Source organism: Meriones unguiculatus, chromosome 9 (assembly GCF_030254825.1).
Source record: "Meriones unguiculatus strain TT.TT164.6M chromosome 9, Bangor_MerUng_6.1, whole genome shotgun sequence".
Lineage (NCBI taxonomy): Eukaryota > Metazoa > Chordata > Mammalia > Rodentia > Muridae > Meriones > Meriones unguiculatus.
Window position 1 is genome coordinate 103,813,519 of NC_083357.1, and position 20,301 is coordinate 103,833,819.

The following is a 20,301-nucleotide window of genomic DNA, read 5'->3' on the forward strand; positions in this document are numbered from 1 at the left end:
GACTGATGATTACTTTTTTACTTAATGCATCTATATAGATATATGTGAAAATTTATATAACTATATATGTATATACATATATCGAGAGAATAAACTTTAAATTAGACTTAGTTTGTATCAGTGCAAAACTTAAGTATATAAAATGATTGAGATTCAGTATTTTAAACATTTAAATGTCAATAAATACTTTAATGAATATAATTATGTTTTCATGAAATTCTATGATTGTCTATTGTGGTACTATGATACCTTTTAGTCATTTAAGAATAATTAACATAGTACTCTTTATAAAAGTTTATAAAATAAGAATATTTTGTCTGAATATTTAGGAAAATTTTAAATTATAAGCACTCATGAATTATAAGCATAAATTATAAGCACTCTAATATAGCCTTACACAACATAAGGCTATATTAGAAGTAAAAGAACATTTTACAGTAAACATCAAATTCAAATAGGTAATAGTAATATAAAAGTGGACATAATGTCTTTTATAGCTATTGAGATATTTACTCTCTTGTCATGTTAAATATATCTTTAAATATAGAAAATCACCCCACACTGTCATTTGTACTTAAACCAATATTCACGTGTAATAAAATAATTGCGTATTTTTTTGTTTAGATGTTTCTCATCTAAACCAAAGCACATGTTTTAATCAACCTGAGTATTTCTAGGAGGATTTACACTTTCTTTATGGGCCTTTAAGACTAGAAAAGATCATTCTGAGTGAATTATCCCAGAAGGAGAAAGACAAACATGGTATATACTCACTTATATAGACCTACAAAATATGATAAACATAATGAAATCTACATACCTAAAGAAGATAATCAAGAAAGTGGACACAGGCAAAGATGATCAATCCTCATTTAGAAAGACAAATGGGATGTGCATTGAACGTATGACAGGAGTCTACCGCAAAAGGCACCTGAAAGACTCTACCTAGCCATGTTTCAAAGCAGACACTAAGACTCATAACCAAACCCTCGGCAGAGTGCAGGGAACCATATGAAAGAAGGGAGAGTTAGTATGATATGGAAAGGATAGGAGCTCTACAAGGACCAAATATATCTGGGCACAGGGTCTTTTCTGAGACTGACACTCAACCAAGGACCATCTATGGATATAACCTAGAACTTCTGCTCGGATGTGGCCCGTGCTAGCTCAGTAACCAAGTAGTTTTCTAAAGTGAGGGGAACAAGGACTATTTCTAACAGGATCTCAAGGGCAGGCTCTTTGACACCCCCACCCTCAGGGAAGGAGCAGTCCTGTTAGGCCACAGAGGAGGACTTTGCAGCCAGCCCTGAAGATACCTGATAAAACAGGGTCAAATGAAAGGGGAGGAGGTCCTCCCCAATCAGTGTACTTGGAAAGGGGCAGGGTGGGAGTGTGGGGTTGGGGAGGGAATGAGGGAGAGGGATACAGCTGAGACACAGAGTTAACAAAATATAACTAAAAAGAAAAATAAAATTAAAAAAAAGATAAATAGAATGCCTCAAAATATAACACAAAAGTATTTTTCTTTGCTTGGCTTTTGTACTTTTACTTTATTTTGGCTTTTATTTTACATATTCCTGATCTTCTAAATTACAAGAAAGTTAATAAAATCCTCATTTATATGAACAACAGGTATATTTTCTGCCTCTCACACATTTAAATTAACCAAGTATTATTCAATATACTTTCTATGGTTTTGATATGGAAAATGTTTTCTCTAACGTTCAACTCAATTATTATGATATGCAAAACCTCATTAAACTTTAAACTTTTGTTCCATGTGAGTTGATTAAACCACTTGCATATTTTGATAACCTCAGATTAATTGTTTATCTCTGTGAGTCATGTGGTGCTTTGCTTGACTTTGGCTTACATCCTTATCCTGAGATAAATCCATTTGAGAGCCTCAGATGAGTGATTAAAAAGTAAACACAGAGTCTGTTTAGAAAGTTTCCCTTGTGTTATAATTCAGAGCTAAATATAGCAGTAATTAGAAGGCATGCTTTTAGTGTTCATGAGCAATATAACATTATAAAAAACCATGATTAAACATCATTTTTTACTTTCATTAGTTCTACATGTTTTTGCAAAAGGACCTTTCATTCTTTAGCTGTGGATACTTGGTAGCAGAACCAGGACTATTTGCCGAAAGACAAAATAAAGACTTGTTACTTATCGCTTTTCAGATATGAAAGTTTAAGTGAAACTGCTTCCATTTTGAGATGCTAAATTGTAGCTCTGGTACTATCTCTGTGTGACTGTATTGTATGAGCATAGCTTATGTATAGTTCGTGTTTCAAATGTTTTTCTTTAAATAGGGGATTTGTCTTTACATGACCATGTAATTTCTGCCACTCTGAGCACTGAAATTTCAATATCTTTCAGTCTTGTGTTTATTAGGGCCTCTCTTATTTGCATCGTTTCCTTTGAATATTACCAGAGTTAGTTAAATTTAGTTTCTATGTTACACGTTCTCTAATTTCTGTGCTGTATATTTTAGTCATAATGAGTTTATACTTTGATATTCTATTACTAATGTTTTACCATCTTACTTTTAAGCTTTTTTAATATATCATATCTTAACATTGTTTATATATATATTATAAATTCATTTCATTATAAAGAAAATACTTCATGTGAGTATAGTCATATTTGTCAAAGTATTTCACATTTTACCTATTAATATTTTATTTTTAGACAGATGTTATTTTTTATATGCAAATCTAGGAAATTTTATCTTCTTTATTAATTTTTATGTCTCTAACACCCTTGTCGAATGCCAATAAATTAGGCATCTAAGCAATATTTAATAATAAGAGTTAAAATATACATGTTTTCATCTTTTTAAATTTATTTTTAATTTTATTTATATTAATTACGATTTATTCACTTTGAATCCCAGCTGTAGTCCCCTCCCCCAACCCCTTCCAATCCCACCTTCCCTCACTCTTCTTCCATTATGCCCCTCTCCCAGTCCAATGATAGGGTAGGTCCTCCTCCCCTTCCATCTGACCCTAGTTTATCAGGTGTCATCAGGACTGGCTACTTCGTCTTCCTCTGTGGACTGGTAAGGCTGCTACACCCTCAGGTGGAGGTGATTCAAGGGCCAGCCATTGAGTTTATGTCAGATATGTTCCCTGTTTCTATTATTGGGGAACACTCTTAAACACTGAGCTGCCATGGGCTACTTTTGTGTAGGAAGAGAGGGAAAAACAGGGAACAGGACAAGAGCCTATCACAGAGGGCCTCTGAAAGACTCTACCCAGCAGAGTATCAAAACATATGCTGGTTCAGAGCTAAACTTTTGCAGAGTGCAAGGAATCTTATGAAAGAAGGGGGAAATAAAAGACATGGAGGGAACAGGAGCTCCACAAGGAAAACAACAAAACCAAAAAATTTGGACATATGGTTCTTTTCTGAGACTGATACTCTACAAAAGGACCACCACGCTTTGATCTTTTTTCAACACACTCTAGAGAATATAGATTATAGAAGAGGAAGTTTTTGGTTTCCTTGAGGACTCACTTTTGTAATAAGATGTTTTGCTGCAAGTTGGACACATGATGTTATGATGTAGTTTAGCTTGTGTGAGGGCACACGTGTTTTGCTCTCTCATGAGAGGGGTGTAACTTTGGCCAGCTGAGAACATCCATGCATGGACTTAGAGCACAGGAGATATAGAGAGGCCTACCAACAGTGAGGCCTCACTTTTTGGATCAACATCACTGTGCTGATCTTTATCCTTCAACAGTTAACTTTGCAGAGAGAAACGTTCCAGAGAACTCAGGGCAATCTAACTGAGTCTTGTGGTTTTAGCTGGCTTCGTGTTGCTGTTTTGTGTAGTCGTTTAGACTGGACTGTTGGTATCCTGAAAACTGAGTTTGATAATCCCCCAAAGAACCACCAATCCTAATCAGCAGGAAGTAGATAAACCAGGTCTACAGTGCTTTTCCCTACTACTCTAAGGTCAGGGGTTTGGAAGGAAGGTAAAGGTGTTTGAGAACCCAAAATAACATAGGTTTGGTAAAAGTTCTAAGCTTACAGATTATAATAGCTTATTAAGATTTTGTTTGTTTAAATATATATATATATATATATATATATTTTCCAATATTAAGATATTTTACCACTATTAATTCACTGTTGTTATTGATTCTTCTCATTCAGAGAGCTTATTCCTGATTCAAATTTTACTAGACAAAATGTAAGATCTGGAGGATGGGGCAGAGAGCTTTGACATATCTATTATAAATAATATGGCTTCTGCAGACTTGGACAAGTGACCATGATCTTAAATTGTTTCTCTTTGGGGCAGTTTAGGTGATCTGAGTCTCTTTTAGGTAACAAGACTAATTTTCTTCTTCCAGGCAGTTCTGCTGGTCTGAGCCTCTTCTGGCAACTTAGATTGTCTAAGACTGTCTCTCAGCAGTCCTTTGTGTTCATATATAATGGAGGATGGAGCATAAAGAATCTCATCTCTTCCAGGGATTTTCTCATACCTTTCTGTTACCTTCTTCTGGAGCTGAAGGACAGTTTACAGCTCCTAATGAGCTTCCTTCTTAAAGTAGGAAACATTTCACATCCTCTTAGAACATCCTATGTCCTGAGGAGCTTCTTAGTAGAATGCAGTGGCTCACCTCCCTTTGTAATGTACTGTATCATGAGGTGGGAAAGGCAGCATAATGATTAATAAAACCTGTTGCTCTGGTTGAGGATCGTGGTTCAATTTCTGGAACCAATGTTTTGGATTATAACCATTTGAAACTCAAGTTCTAGAGTATCTGGTGTCCGCCTCTGACATTTGTGGGCATCACGCAGATACATGGTGTGCATACAAGTGCAAGGAAAACAAATATATAAAAATAAAATGAAATAAATGAATATATATAAATAAAACAATGAAACAATATCTTAGCTTAATGACCGTTATTTCCAAGATAGGGTTGTTTATCTCTCTCTCTCTCTTTTTTTTTCTTTTTTTTAGATTTTATTTATTTTATGTCTGAGTATTCTAGCTGCATGTGCCCCTGCAGGCCAGAGCAGGACATCAGTTCCCACTGTAGATGGTTGTGAGCTGGGTGCTGGGAGCTGGGATGTGGGTGCTGGGAATTGAACTAGGACCACTGGAGGAGCAGACAGTGCTCCTATCCACTGAGCTATCTCTCCAGTACCCTGTTTATCTCTTAAGATGTTGCTTCACAACACTTTTTTATTTTTATTTTTATATTAATTATAAGTTATTCATTTTGTATCATAGCTGTAGTTCCTTCCCTTGTTCCCTCCCAATCCCACCTTCCCTCCCTCATCTCCTCCCATTCTCCTTTCCAAGTCCACTGATCAGGGAGGTTCTTCTCCCCTTCCATCGAACACTAGCCTATCAAGTCTCATCAGGACTGACTGCAATGTCTTCTTCTGTGGCCTGGCAAGACTGCCCCCTCCTCCCCAAGGGGAGGTGATCAAAAAGCCTGCCACTGAGTTCATGTCAGAGACAGTCCCTGTTCCCAACACTTTCTTTTATAATCCAGAAAAATAGTGACTAAAAGGGAATGTGAAACATGCACAGCACTGTGAAGATAACATCAGACCACAATAATAATGGGTGCCAAAATTAGTCTGGGCAGATAAAAGGATAAAGAGAAACTGGAAGATCAGATGAGACTATTGAAAATGTTTGAAAAATGTTCAAAATAATCAGGGACTAAACGTAGAATTCTGTATGTTGAATGTTGTTTGATATTCATATAATAACTACAATCATCAAAATACAAACCAAAGAAAATTCTGAAATAAAAAAAGGACCTTGTAAATATCAAGAGATTATAAACAAGCTAAGTAGAAACATCATTTTCTTTTTCTTAAATGTTAAGGGTATTTTTGTTTAAATATAAATATATAGGACTTTCAACGGTTTTCGAAAAGGAAAGGTCAAAGCACTAATCTTAAAATCAGTTCTTGGGAGCTAGATATAGTTCGGCCCAAAATCTATATACAAATTCTACTCTGAATAAATATTAGTTTTAGTGACCTCTTTCAGAAAGTCACAAGTTTGTTAATGTGGGTTAAGCTTATGAGTACATTCCAATATTAAAACATTTGAATGTTCTTTGTATTATACAGACTGCGGTAGTAAGCTGAGTCAGGATTGCTCATGACATTTGTCAAAACTAAACAAAATAACCCACCAGATAAAAAACATATTGTGCAATCACTCTACAATCAGCAATTTTGGTGAGTGTTCAGTCTTGATTAAATGAATCTGATAGTAACTGGATAATTTTACCTTACCTTTCTTTGCAGGGGATATTAACGTACCAATCAATATCAAGATGTAGATTGTATTGTAGTTTTTGTAACTATATAATTCTTTTTATCTTCTTTTATTGATTCATTTAACATCTTGTTCATTAGCCCCTTCATATTCTCTTCCCAGTCACACTCTCTCTCTTGCATTCCCTCTCCCCTATTACTCAAAATAGGGGTGCACCCCCTTCCCAGACACCCTAGCTCATTTATTCACTGTGTTCCTCATTTTCCCCTGTGGCCTGGTAGGAAAGTTCCATCTGGGGGAAGTTATCAGAAAGTAGGCAACATATGCTATGTGAGAGACAGTTCCCACTCCCCTAACTAGTGGACTGACATGGAACCTAAGATGCCCATCAGACTTATTGGGGTCTGTGCACTGTGCTATATGTATCCTGTACCATATGACTAAAATCTGCTTATAAAATTCTTGAAATTTTCAGTTTATTTATCTTGTCTTTCATAACAGACATCTAAAATGCAGCTGATTAAAATGCTTTCCAGCTTATAGTCATATAGACATTACCATAATATTCAAGGTCTTGTCCTATTTATAGTTATTTTAGGTTAAATAATTTTATATTTTTATTTCACCCAAGAAACGACTGTTAGCATGTAAAAATCCGTGGTTTTATTCAACATTTGGTATTTAGACTTCTATTTGTAAAGTTTACATAAATACAAGCCAATTTGTTCTTAGCCATTAAACTTTCCATTTCTCATCAATAATAAATGTCTTAGTAAATGAAACTTTATATCTGTTATTTGGATTAGAATGTCCTCTGTTAAATTATACTAATATACTAAAAAGAACTCCAGGATACTATATTACAACTGACAATTTGGAAAGTACTTGATAATTAGTTGTCTCTAAAATTACATATTCCTTCAAAAGAATATGATTTGATGTGAAAATATTCATCTTTTGTGAGCTATTCCATTGTGTTCACGTACAGACATCCCTGTGTCTTTTCCTTTGCTTTCCATTTCATCTAACCTTAATGTTCAACCAACTCCTTTTTCACTATAAGGATGATATTTAGACTTCAAATGGTATTTTGAACTCTTCCTATGAGCCAGTGAATGAAAAAAAAAAAGTATTTCTTGACTCTATTGAAGTACTTATCCATCTTTGCAGGTCCACTACTAATGTAGCTGTAATGAATATGTTGTTCATTATTATGTTACATAGTCAGTGAACCAAGTAACATTATTATTAAAGAAAACGTTCCTGAGATTTCTTCAATATATACAGAAAATAGTTTTATGATTTTTAATTTTAAGTTTTTATAATAATTACACTTATAATAATTATTCACTTTGTATCCCAGCTGTAGTCCCCTCCGTCATTCCCTCCCAATCCCATCCTCCTTCCCTCATCTCCTCCCATGCCCCTCTCCAAGTCCACTGATTGGGGAGGTCCTCCTCCCCTTCCATATGACCTAGCCTATTAGGTCTCATCGGGAGTGGTTGCATTGTCTTCCTCTGTGGCCTACCAAGGCTATTCCCCCCTCAGGGAGAAGGTAAGCAAAGAGCCAGCCACTGAGTTCATCACAAAGACAGTTCCTATCATAAATTGACATAAGACACAGTTGTGCACATAGTGCCACAGAAACTCAATATTATGTTCTTTTTATGTTTAACTGACCCACTCCCTTCCGTTTTATAAGTTTTTACTATTTAATACTGAGTAGGCATATGAAAATTTCCTGCCTCCTGTAAAGATAAACAAATAATTTACAAATGTTGTTTATATGCAGTTTTAGATTAGTTTTAATATATGTATTTGTTTGTATAACTCTTTTTTCTAAGTATGCTTTTCAATATATCTATATAGAAATACTTTTTATTTATTGTACATATTGTTTTTTTTATGACTAGTAAATCCATACCTCAGTGAGTGAATTTCAGCCTCAATCATATAACAAATTTCAGAACTTTCAGATCCACAGGGTTTTGTTTGTTTGTTTGTTTGTTTGTTTTTGGATGTGTCTTCTGTTTGGACACTGTTAGTCATGAAATGTTTCACTTGGTACATGTTATTTTATTTATGAGCAGACTCTGAGGATTGAGCCGGCACTCGAGGAAGCATTAATAAGACATGTCTAGCAGCAATGTATTTGTTTTCATACTCTGAAATCAATTCACCTTGAAAGCTCTGCTCGTATAAGGATGAATAACTCTTGGATATAAGAAGATCTATCCTATTAGTAATGAAAAAATACCCTTAGACAGTTATAAATTTAAAACCAATATTTTTGTGGGTATTCTATGACTCTACATCTTGTACTGCTTTTGCTTTCAGTGTGAAGCATGGAGTGTATGTGTGTGTGTGTGTGTGTGTGTGTGTGTGTGTGTGTGTGTTACAGTGGTAATCTGGTACTGCTAGAAACTAGGGAAGAATGAAGTTAGATTACCCAGTCTCATCAATGTTTTGAGAGAACATATGAAATAATAGCGATATAGATCAAAATTCACAATGCACTCATTCATGCTTATTCAAAACAATTTTCAAATTGGATCACATGAGTCAATTTTCTGTAGAATAGAGTAACTAGGCTGGCAGTTTTTAGGGAGTCATAAGGGTATTTTTGTTCCTTTTCACAGTTTAAATACAATCTTTAAGAAAACATTATAGGACTTATTAAATAATGTCCTAAACTTTCCAGATGAATTATTGAAGTGTTAATAGGAATGGGTGTATCTCTTTTTCAGTATACTATATTTTCTTTATTTTCAACAGTGAATATTTTCCTTATGAAAATGTGTGGAAAGAGACATACATTAACTGTGTTTTAGGTATTTTCCCAAGATTTCCAAAATGTCTCCACCTTGTACTTAGCAGGTGATACACAAACCATACTTCCTCCTCTGTTTGGGAGGACATGGCACATTCACCACACCCATGTCCTCTGGGCAATATGTTGTTTCCAAGCTTAGTGCTGTTTTCTATGTGCTCCTTTAAATATGCTCATAGTACCTATTCTCTATGTGTAACTTTTTTTTTTCTTAAAGTAGGAAAACTTGTTAGATTATGAACTAAGGAAAGTGCAAACCTAAAAGAATAGATGCCATCCTTGTAAAGAAAATACTTCAATTTCTTAGAAACACAATGAGGACTCCAGTTAACCAAAGAAAAAGGGAGACTGTTTACACATGACTACAAGAGCAGATTTGTAGACCCTACTTTCCACAGTCCAACTGAAGTAGTTAACTCCTGTTCTTTGAGTGAGAGAGAGCTGCTTCTGGACATAAGCACACCAGACTGTACTTCCTAGTCGCAATACACTTGTCTGCCTACAGATAATAATGAGGTCATGAAAGAGATCCTTAGGTAGTAAAGAATACTAGTGGGAGGTGCAGTTGCAAGCAACTGTTCTTTTCCTTACAGGCTCCTTGCTAAGGGGAATGAAAATCTCATGCTGATCATAACTGAGTTATTCTACAGCTGAGCCGCTATGCCCCACTGCAGATCTATTCTTCAGGTCAGCTTACTTTGGAATCATAAGAAAAACACAAAGGGGATTACACATAACAAATGATCTGTGGGTTTGGAGAGAAGGGTAATTTTTTCTAATACATTTAATTGAAAAATATCACACAGTAAGCATTTGTCAGCTATGAATTTACATATGTTTTTCCAATGCATGCAGTGAATATTCACCTTTTGACTTAAGATTATATATATATATATATATATATATATATATATATATATATTTGCTACACCTCAAACTACATATTTAAAGCATACGATTTGATGACTTTGAATTCATACATACATACATATCTTCATGAATCCAATGTGTTGTCAGTGAATGCATCAATGGTGTTCCATACCAGACCCCATATTGTTGACCAACATGTAATAAACTTAATATGATTGTGTTTGGTGATTTGTTAATCTCCTAATCTTTACTCAGAATCTTTTTTGTTTTATTTATATTGATTTTTTGATATTTTTTTCATTCTTGAGAGATATCATGAAGTATGATAGGCAGAAAATTGGAAAGTTAAGAAAGATGTTGCAGGACTTGGGGGAATAGAAAGCATAATCAAACTCTACTGTATAAAAACCTGATTACATTTGTAAGAAAAGAGATACTTGTCTCATAAAGAATCAATTTGAATATAATTTATTTAAAACAAAGACACATTTATTTATATATTATATTATCATAATATATTATATTATATGATCTATTATTAGCATAATATAAATATGCTTACATTTATAATTAATATATTTATTTATACTTATTTAAATGTTTTATTATTAAATAATATTATTTATTATTTCATTAAGTATTTTTATATATTTTTCTATTTTGGAAAATATTTTAATGTTTCAGGTAAGGAAAGATTGAAGAATTCTGTGCTGTCACATATAACATCTAGCAAGATCACTTTGGAGGACATTTCTCTTAATTCTGTCACATTAGAAGCACCGGGAAGGAGACCATAAGATAGACACCTACTCCTAGGATATTCTTCAGAGTAAATGTCTCTCCTATACTTCTCCAGATTCTAATGGCCAGTAAGCACTTGTGTTTTTTCTTTTCTTTTTTTTTTGTAGTTTTCACTTGCTTTATTTTAACAAATTACAACACATACTATATAAGCTACAGACGTTACCTTGAGTTGTTCATATTAATTTTATCATCATCCACAGCATAAGAATATATTTTCTTTTTTTCTCATATTACTAAATGATAATTCATTTCATGTTTCTAGAGATTTTTTGTTTGTTTGGTTGGTCTTTTTTTTCTCTAATTTTTCCTTTGTTTAAGGAAAATGGTTTCTTTTTATTATATCTTTGAATTCCTATTATTAAATTGCTATAAAAAAGCTGTTTTTTTTTTTTTTCTCCAATGGAACTTTCATCTCCCTTGATCAAAGCTTAAAAGGAAAAAAAGTAAGTTGGGTCTATGTTTAACCCCATAAAAACCAAATGACCTTACTTACAAATATAATTATCAATTTTCAATGCTGTCATAAAAAATGAGCCTTATTAATACTTTATATCTTCTCCAGTATTTGGAAAATCAAATCTGAGGACGCAGGAGTAAAATGTTGTAGTTGATACGAGTATTTGGATTGTGATTATGAAATTATTACAACTAATGTTGAAATATTTAAATGTGTTTATTTATAAAGTTAACATGTATATTAGAGTCACATTTGTTCAGGTGGTTGTAGATAGTTATTCCTGACTTCTAAATTTATTTTATACGTTTCACATACACATCTATTATTAGGGCCTTGGGTTATATTTCAGCAGTGGAGTAAAAACCTAATATGTATGAGACCATAACTTTGACCACTAGCAAATCAAAATAAAGGTGCTTCTAAGAGACATGGTCATAGTGCTATATATAAATAATAAACTCTAGAAAGAGTAGACATAAAGAAAAAGTCAAACTCAGGGCAAGAATCTATAAAATGCAAACAAAACATTGCATAAAAATAAAAAGAATTACTAAACAAAAAGATCAGTCTTTGAGAAATAAGATTAAAAAATATTTAGCCAACTAAAAGAAGATGCAATTTCAAAAACTCAGAGACACATACAAAAACTTGATCTTTGACACAGGCCAAACCATACAATGGAAAAAAAGATAGCTAAAAAATGGTCCTGGTCTATCTGGATGTCTAAACATAGAAAAATGGAAATAGATGCATATTTATCACCTTGCACAGAAGTAAAGTCCAAGTTTCTCAAACACATCAACATGAAAACAGACACACTAAATCTGTTAAAAGAAAAAGTGGGGAAGAGCTTTGACCTCATTAGCACAGGAGATAATTTCCTGAACAGAACACCAACAGCACAGACTCTAAGAGCAACAATCAACAAATGAGACCACATGAAACCTAAAAGGTCCTGTAAAGCAAAGGACATTGTCATCAAAACAAAATGGCAGCCTACAGACTGGGAAAAGATCTTCAACAACACTGTATCTGACAAAGAGCTATTATCCATGAAATATTAAAGAACTCAAGAGGTTAAAAACAAATAAACCAAGTAATCCAATTAAAAAATAGGGTACAGAGCCCAATAGAAAATTTTCAGCAGAGAAATATCAGATGGCTGAGAAACACTTAAAGAAGTGCTCAAATTGCTTAGTTATCAGGGAAATACAAATCAAAAGGTACTCTGAAATTCCACCTCACACCCATCAGATTGGCTAAGATAAAAACGTCAAGGGACAACACATGTTGGAGAGGATGTGGAGAAAAGTTTATATTCCCACCAGTAGTGGGAATATAAACTGGTGGGAATATAAACTTGTACAACTACTTTGGAGAGCAATCTTGCATTTTCTCAGAAAAATAGGAATAGTGCTTCCTTGAGATCCAGCTATACCACTCCTAGATATATATTTGAAAGATGCTCAAGTACACAAGAACTTTTGCTCAGCTATGTTCAAAGCAGCTTTATTCATAATTGCCAGAATCTGAAAACAACCCAGATGCACCTCAAAGTGCAGAAATTGTGGTACATTTACACAATGGAATACTACTCAGGATTAAAAACAAGGAAATAATGAAATTTGCAGGCAAATGGATGGAACTAGAAAAAATCATCCTGAGTGAGGTAACTTAGAAGCAGAAAGTCACATATTGTATATGCTCTCTTTTAAATGGATATCAGACAGATAATATAGGATAGACATACTAAAATCTGTAGTCCTAAAGAAGCTAAACAAGGAGGACCCTAGGGAAGAAGCTGAAACCTCACTCAGAAGGGCAAGCAGGATAGGCATCTGAAGAAGGAGACGACAAGGATCAATCCACAGGGGGCCTCTGAAGGACTCTACCCATCAGGGTATCCAAGGAGATACAGGAACTCCACAAGGAGACCACCAGAGCTCCCCTCCCCCCCCCAAAAAAAAGAAAAAAAAAGAAAACACCTGGCCCCAGATGGGCTTACAGAGACAGATATTCCAATCAAGGACCATGAAAGGAGAGTACCTAGAACACTTGCTCAGAGGAAACCCGTAGACTGCTCAGTTTCCTAGTGGGTAATCTAGTAAGGGGATCAGGGGCTGTCTATTACTTGAACACAGTGGCCAGCTCTTTGATCACCTCTCCCTGGGGGATGCAGTCTTGCCAGCCCTGATGAGACTTGATAGGCTAGGGTCAGATAGAAGCAGAGGAGGTCCTCCTTTATCATTGGATTAGGGAAGGCATAGGGGAAGAACAGTAAGGGTAGGTGAGCCTGGAAGAAGATGAAGAAGGAGGCTGCAGTGGAGATACAAAGTGAAAAAATTGTAATAAATAAATAAGTAAATTAAAAAATTAGAGACAAATATGGGGATAAAAGAACAAATGCCAAGGAAATCCAGAGAATTTATGAATATACTTTGAAATTATATATTGACCTATTTTGAAAATTTAAAAGAAATAAATAATGTTCTTGATATATACCACCTATCAAAGTTAAATAAAGATCAAATAAGCTATTAAAATTAAAATCTGGGCACAGGGGTCTTATATGAGACTGTTTCTCCAACCAAGGATCATGAGTAGATATAATCTAGAACCCCTGCTCAGATGTAGCCCATGGTAGCTCAGTATCCAAGTGGGTACCCTAGTAAGGGAAACAGGGACTGTTTCTGACATGAACTCAATGGCTGGCTCTTTGAACCCCCCTCTCCCCTCCGAGGGAGGAGCAGCCTTGCCAGGCCATAGAGGAGGAAGAGGCAGCCAGTCCTGAAGAGACCTGATAAGCTAGGATCAGATGAAAGGGGAGGAGGACCTCGCCTATCAGTGGACTTAGAGAGGGGCAGGGAGGAGATGAGGGAGGGAGGGTAGAATTGGGAGGGAATGAAGGAGGGGGTTATAGTTGGGGTACAAAGTAAATAAACTGTAACTAATAAAAAAATAAAAATTTAATTAAAAAGTTAAAAAAATTTTATCAATTACACTTTATTCATTCTGCATCCCCCCATAAGCCCCTCCCTCCTCCCCTCCCAGTCCCACCCTCCCTCCTCCCTCTGATGCATGCCACTCCCCAAGTCCACTGATAGGGGAGGTTCTCCTCTCCTTTCTGACCTTAGTCTATCAGTTCACATCAAAAGTGGCTGCATTGTCCTCTACTATGGCCTGGTAAGGCTGCTCCCCCCCCCCCCCTAAGAGGAGGTGATCAAAAAGCAGGCCAATCAGATTATGTCAGAGGCATTCCCTCTTCACATTACTATGTAACCCACTTGGACACTGAACTGCCATGGGCTACATCTGTGCAGGGGTTCTGGGTTATCTCCATGAATAGTCTTTGGTTGGAGTATGAGTCTCTGGGAAGTTCCCTGTGTTCAAATTTTCTTGTTCTGTTGCTCTCTTTGTGGAGACACTGTCCTCTACAGCTCTTACTATTTCCCACTTCTTACCTAAAATTCCATTCACTCTGCCCAACAGTTGCCCATCAGGCTCAGCATCTGCTTTGATAGTCTGTAGGGCAGAGGCTTTCAGAGGCCCTCTGTGGTAGGTTCCTAGGTTGTTTCCTGTTTTCTTCTTCTTCTGATGTCCATCCTCTTTGCCTTTCAGGATGGGGATTGACCGTTCTAGTTAGGGTCCTCTCTCTTCCTTAGTTTCTTTAGATGCACAGATTTTAGTGGGTTTGTTCTATGTTGTATGTCTATATGAGTGAGTATATACCGTGTGTCTTTTTGCTTCTGGGACAACTCACTCAAGATGATCTTTTCCAGGTCCCACCATTTACCTGCAAATTTCATGATTTCCTTGTTTTTCATTGCTGAGTAATATTCCATTGTGTAGATGTACCACAATTTCTGCATCCATTCTTCAGTTGAGGGGCATCTGGGTTGTTTCCAGCTTCTGGCTATTACAAATAAAGCTGCTACAAGCATGGTTGAGCAAATGTCCTTTTTGTGTACTTGAGCCTCTTTTGGATATATGCCCAGGAGTGGTATAGTGGTATGGTTGGATCTTGAGGAAGTGCTATTCCTAGTTGTCTGAGAAAGTGCCAGATAGAAAAAAAAAAAAAAAAAAGAAAGAAAGAAAAGATAATTTATGAACCTTAAATGACTTTCAAAAGTGGAGGAAAACATGGAGTTAGTCAATTTACATGGAGCACGTCTTGCCCCTGGGGGCAATGGTCTCCTGAACCTTCTCAGACCTCGGACACCACCAGTGCTAGTTCTAGAACTGATGCAGGATGTTCCAACGAGGGGGTTAAGGCTTCTCATAATATTTCCTATAAGTCCACACCTGTTTGTTTATATCCCCCATTTTTATTCATTGTTACCCAGATAGAGCCTTGTAATTGTCGTAATGATACTTGCTTTCTTGCCCAATGCTGGAATGCTAGTGAATTTATTTTTTTTTTCATTTTCTTTTTATTTTATTTTTTTTTTATCAGTTACATTTTATTAACTCTGTATCCCAGCCATGTCCCGATCCCTCATTCCCTCCCAGTCCCTCCCTCCCTCATCTCCACCATGCCCCTTTCCAAGTCCACTGATGGGGGGGACCTCCTCCCCATTCATCTGATCCTGTTTTATCAGGTATCTTAAGGACTGGCTGCAAAGCCCTCCTCTGTGGCCTAACAGGACTGCTCCTCCCTTCGGGGGTGGGGAGACCAAAGAGCCAGTCATCGAGTTCCTGTTAGAAATAGTCCCTGTTCCCCTCACTTTGGGAAACCAATTGGTTACTGAGCTACCACAGGCTACATCTGAGTGGAGGTTCTAGGTTATATCCATACATGGTCCTTGGTTGAATGTCAGTCTCAGAAAAGACCCTGTGCCCAGATATATTTGGTCCTTGTGGAGCTCCTATCCTTTCCCCATCAGACTAACTCCCCTTCTTTCTTATGATTCCCTGTACTCTGCCAAAGGTTTGGTCATGAGTCTTTGCTTTGAAAACACTGCTAGTTAGATGCGCTCAGTAGACTCCTGTCATACGTTCAATGCACATCCCATCTGTCTTTCTAAACGAGGATTGATCATCTTACCCCATGTCCGCTCAATTGATTATCTTTTTTAGGTGTATAGATTTCATTATGTTTATCATATCTTATAGGTCTATATAAGTGAGTATATCCCATGTTTGTCTTTCTCCTTCTGGGATATTTCACTCAGAATGATCTTTTCTAGATCCCACCATTTGCCTGCAAATTTCATGATTTCCACCTTTTTGATTGCTGAGTAGTATTCCATTGTATAAAAATACCACAATTTCTGTACCCATTCCACCTTTGATGGACATCTGGGTTGTTTCCAGGTTCTGGCTATTACAAATAGAGCTGCTATAAACATGGTTGAGCAAGTGTCCTTTTTGTGTACTTGAACAAACTTTGGGTATATACCTAGCAGTGGTATAGCTGGGTCTGGAGGAAGCACTATTCCTATTTGTCTTAGAAAGCGCCAGATAGCTTTCCAGAGTGGTTGTACCAGTTTACATTCCCACCAGCAGTGGAGCAGGGTTCCCCTTTCTCCACAACCTCTCCAGCATGTGTTATCGCTTGAGTTTTTCATCTTGGCCATTCTGATGGGTGTAAGGTGATATCTCAGGGTCGTTTTGATTTGCATTTCCCTGATGGCTAATGAGGATGAGCATTTCTTTAAGTGTTTTTCTGCCATTCGATATTCCTCTGTCGAGAATTCTCTGTTTAGCTCTGTTCCCCATTTTTTAATTGGATTACTTGGATTGCTGTTTTTCAGCTTCTTTAGTTCTTTGTATATACTGGATATTAGTCCTCTGTCAGATAAAGGGTTAGTGAAGATTCTTTCCCAATCTGTAGGCAGTCGTTTTGTTTTGATGACGGTATCCTTTGCTTTACAGAAACTTTTCAGTTTCATGAGGTCCCATTTATTGATTGTTGCTCTTAGAGCCTGTGCTGTTGGTGTTCTGTTCAGGAAGTTGTCTCCTGTGCCAATGAGTTCTAGGCTGTTCCCCACTTTTTTTTCCAATTGATTTCGGGTATCTGGTTTTATGTTGAGGTCCTTGATCCACTTTGACTTTAGTTTTGTGCAGGGTGATAAATATGGATCTATTTTCATTTTTCTGCATGTAGACATCCAGTTGGTCCAGCACCATTTGTTGAAGATGCTGTCTTTTTTCCATTGAATGGAATTGGCTTCTTTGTCGAATATCGAGCATTCATAGGTGTGTGGATTTATTTCTGGGTCTTCTATGCGGTTCCATTGATCCTCCTTTCTGTTTCTATGCCAGTACCATGCAGTTTTTATTACTATTGCCCTGTAGTACAGCTTGAGATCAGGAATGGAGATACCTCCAGATGATCTGTTGTTGTACAGGATCGTTTTGGAGATTCTGGGTTTTTTGTTTCTCCATATGAAGCTGAGAATCTTTTTTTCAAGGTCTGTAAAGAATTGAGTTGGTATTTTGATGGGAATTGCATTGAATCTGTAGATTGCTTTTGGCAGTATGGCCATTTTCACAATGTTAATCCTACCAATCCATGAGCACGGGAGATCTTTCCATCTTCTGATATCTTCTTCGATTTCTTTCTTCAGAGACTTGAAGTTTTTCTCAAACAGGTCTTTCACTTGCTTGGTTAGGGTCACACCAAGGTACTTTATGTTATTAGTGGCTATTGTGAAGGGTGTTGTTTCCCTAATTTCTTTCTCAGCCTTTTTGTCTTTGGTATATAGGAGGGCTTCTGATTTTTTTGAGTTGATTTTGTATCCTGCCACTTTGCTGAAGGTGTTTATCAGCTGAAGGAGTTCTCTGGTTGAATTTTTGGGGTCGCTCATGTATATTATCATATCATCTGCAAATAGTGACACTTTGACCTCTTCCTTTCCGATTTGTATCCCCTTGATCTCCTTTAGTTGTCTTATTGCTCTGGCTAGGACTTCAAGTACTATGTTGAAGAGATATGGGAACAATGGACAGCCTTGTCTTGTCCCTGATTTCAGTGGGATTGATTTAAGTTTCTCTCCATTGAGTTTGATGTTAGCTATGCTTGCTATATATTGCCTTTACTATGTTTAGGTATGTGCCTTGTATCCCTGATCTCTCCAAGACTTTAAACATGAATGGGTGTTGGACTTTGTCAAATGCTTTTTCGGCGTCTAAGGAGATGATCATGTGGTTTTTCTCCTTCAGTTTGTTTAGGTAGTGGATTACATTGATGGATTTCCGTATGTTGAACCACCCTTGCATGCCTGGGATGAAGCCTACTTGATCATGGTGGATGATATCTTTGATGTGTTCTTGGATTCGGTTTGCAAGTATTTTATTGAGTATTTTTGCGTCAATGTTCATAAGAGAGATAGGCCTAAAGTTCTCTTTTTTTGTTGGGTCTTTGTGTGGTTTAGGTATTAAGGTGACTGTGGCTTCATAGAATGAGTTTGGTAGTGTTCCTTCTGTTTCTATTTTGTGGAATAGCTTGAGGAGAATTGGAGTTAGCACTTCTTTGAAGGTCTTGTAGAATTCTGCGCTGAAGCCATCTGGTCCAGGGCTTTTTTTGGAGGGGAGACTGTTAATGACTGCTTCGATTTCCTTGGGAGATGTAGGGCTATTCAGTCTTTCTACCTGATCTTGACTTAGTTTTGGTAGATGGAATCTTTCAAGAAAATTATCCATTTCATTTAGATTCTCAAATTTTGTGGCATATAGGCTTTTGTAGTATGACCTAATAATTGTTTGGATTTCCTCAATGTCTGTGGTTATGTCCCCATTTTCATTTCTGATTTTGCTGATCTTGATAGTTTCTCTCTGCTTTTTAGTTAGTTTGGCTAAGGGTTTGTCTATCTTGTTGATTTTCTCAAAGAACCAGCTTTTTGTTTCATTGATTCTTTGGATAGTTTTATTTGTTTCTAGTTGATTGATTTCAGCCCTTAGTTTGATTATTTCCAGCCGTCTGCTCCTTTTGGGTGTATCTGCTTCTTTTTGTTCTAGGGTTTTCAGTTGGGCCATTAAGTTGTTTGTATGTGATGTTACAAATTTCTTCTTGCAGGCACTTAGTGCTATAAATTTTCCTCTGAGCACTGCTTTCAGTGTGTCCCATAAATTTGGGTATGTTGTGCCTTCCTTTTCATTGAATTCTAGGAAGTCTTTAATTTCTTTCTTTATTTCTTCCTTAACCCAGCTGTCATTGAGTAGTAAGTTGTTTAGTTTCCATGTGCGTGTCGGCTTTTTGTTGTTTCTGTTGTTGTTGAGGTCGAGCTTTAGTCCATGGTGGTCAGATAGTATACAAGGGATTATTTCAATCCTTTTGTATCTGTTGAGGCTTGCTTTGTGGCCCACTATATGGTCTATTTTGGAAAAGGTTCCATGGGGTGCTGAAAAGAAGGTGTACTCTTTTGAGTTTGGGTGAAATGATCTGTAGACGTCTATTAGGTCCATTAGATTTAGGGATTCTGTGAGTGCTTTTATTTCCCTATTTGGTGTCTGTCTAGTTGATCTGTCCCTTGGTGAGAGTGGAGTGTTGAAGTCTCCCACTATTAAGGTATTAGGATCAATGTATGATTTAAGCTTTAATAATGTTTCATTTACGAATGTCGGTGCTCTTGTATTTGGGGCATAGATATTCAAGATTGTGATATCCTCTTGGTGGATTTTTCCTTTGATGAGAATATAGTGGCCCTCCTTATCTTTTTTGATTAACTTGGGTTGAAAGTCTATTTTATTAGATATTAGGATGGCTACTCCAGCTTGTTTTCTGAAACCGTTTGCTTGAAAAACAGTTTTCCAGCCCTTTACTCTGAGGTAGTGTTTGTCTTTGTTGCATAGGTGTGTTTCTTGGATGCAACAGAATGTTGGATCCTGTTTCCTTAACCATTCTGTTAGCCTGTGTCTTTTTATTGGTGAGTTGAGTCCATTGATATTGATAGATAATAGTGACCAATGCATGTTAGTTCCTTTTGTAATGGAGTCGATGATCTAACCCTGATTCATTGCTTGTTTTCTTTTCATTTTTGTTGGGATATTATCTGTATGCCCTGTTTTCTTGGGTGAATTTGTTTTCATTGGATTGGAGTTTTCCTTCTAGTATCTTCTGTAGGGATGGTT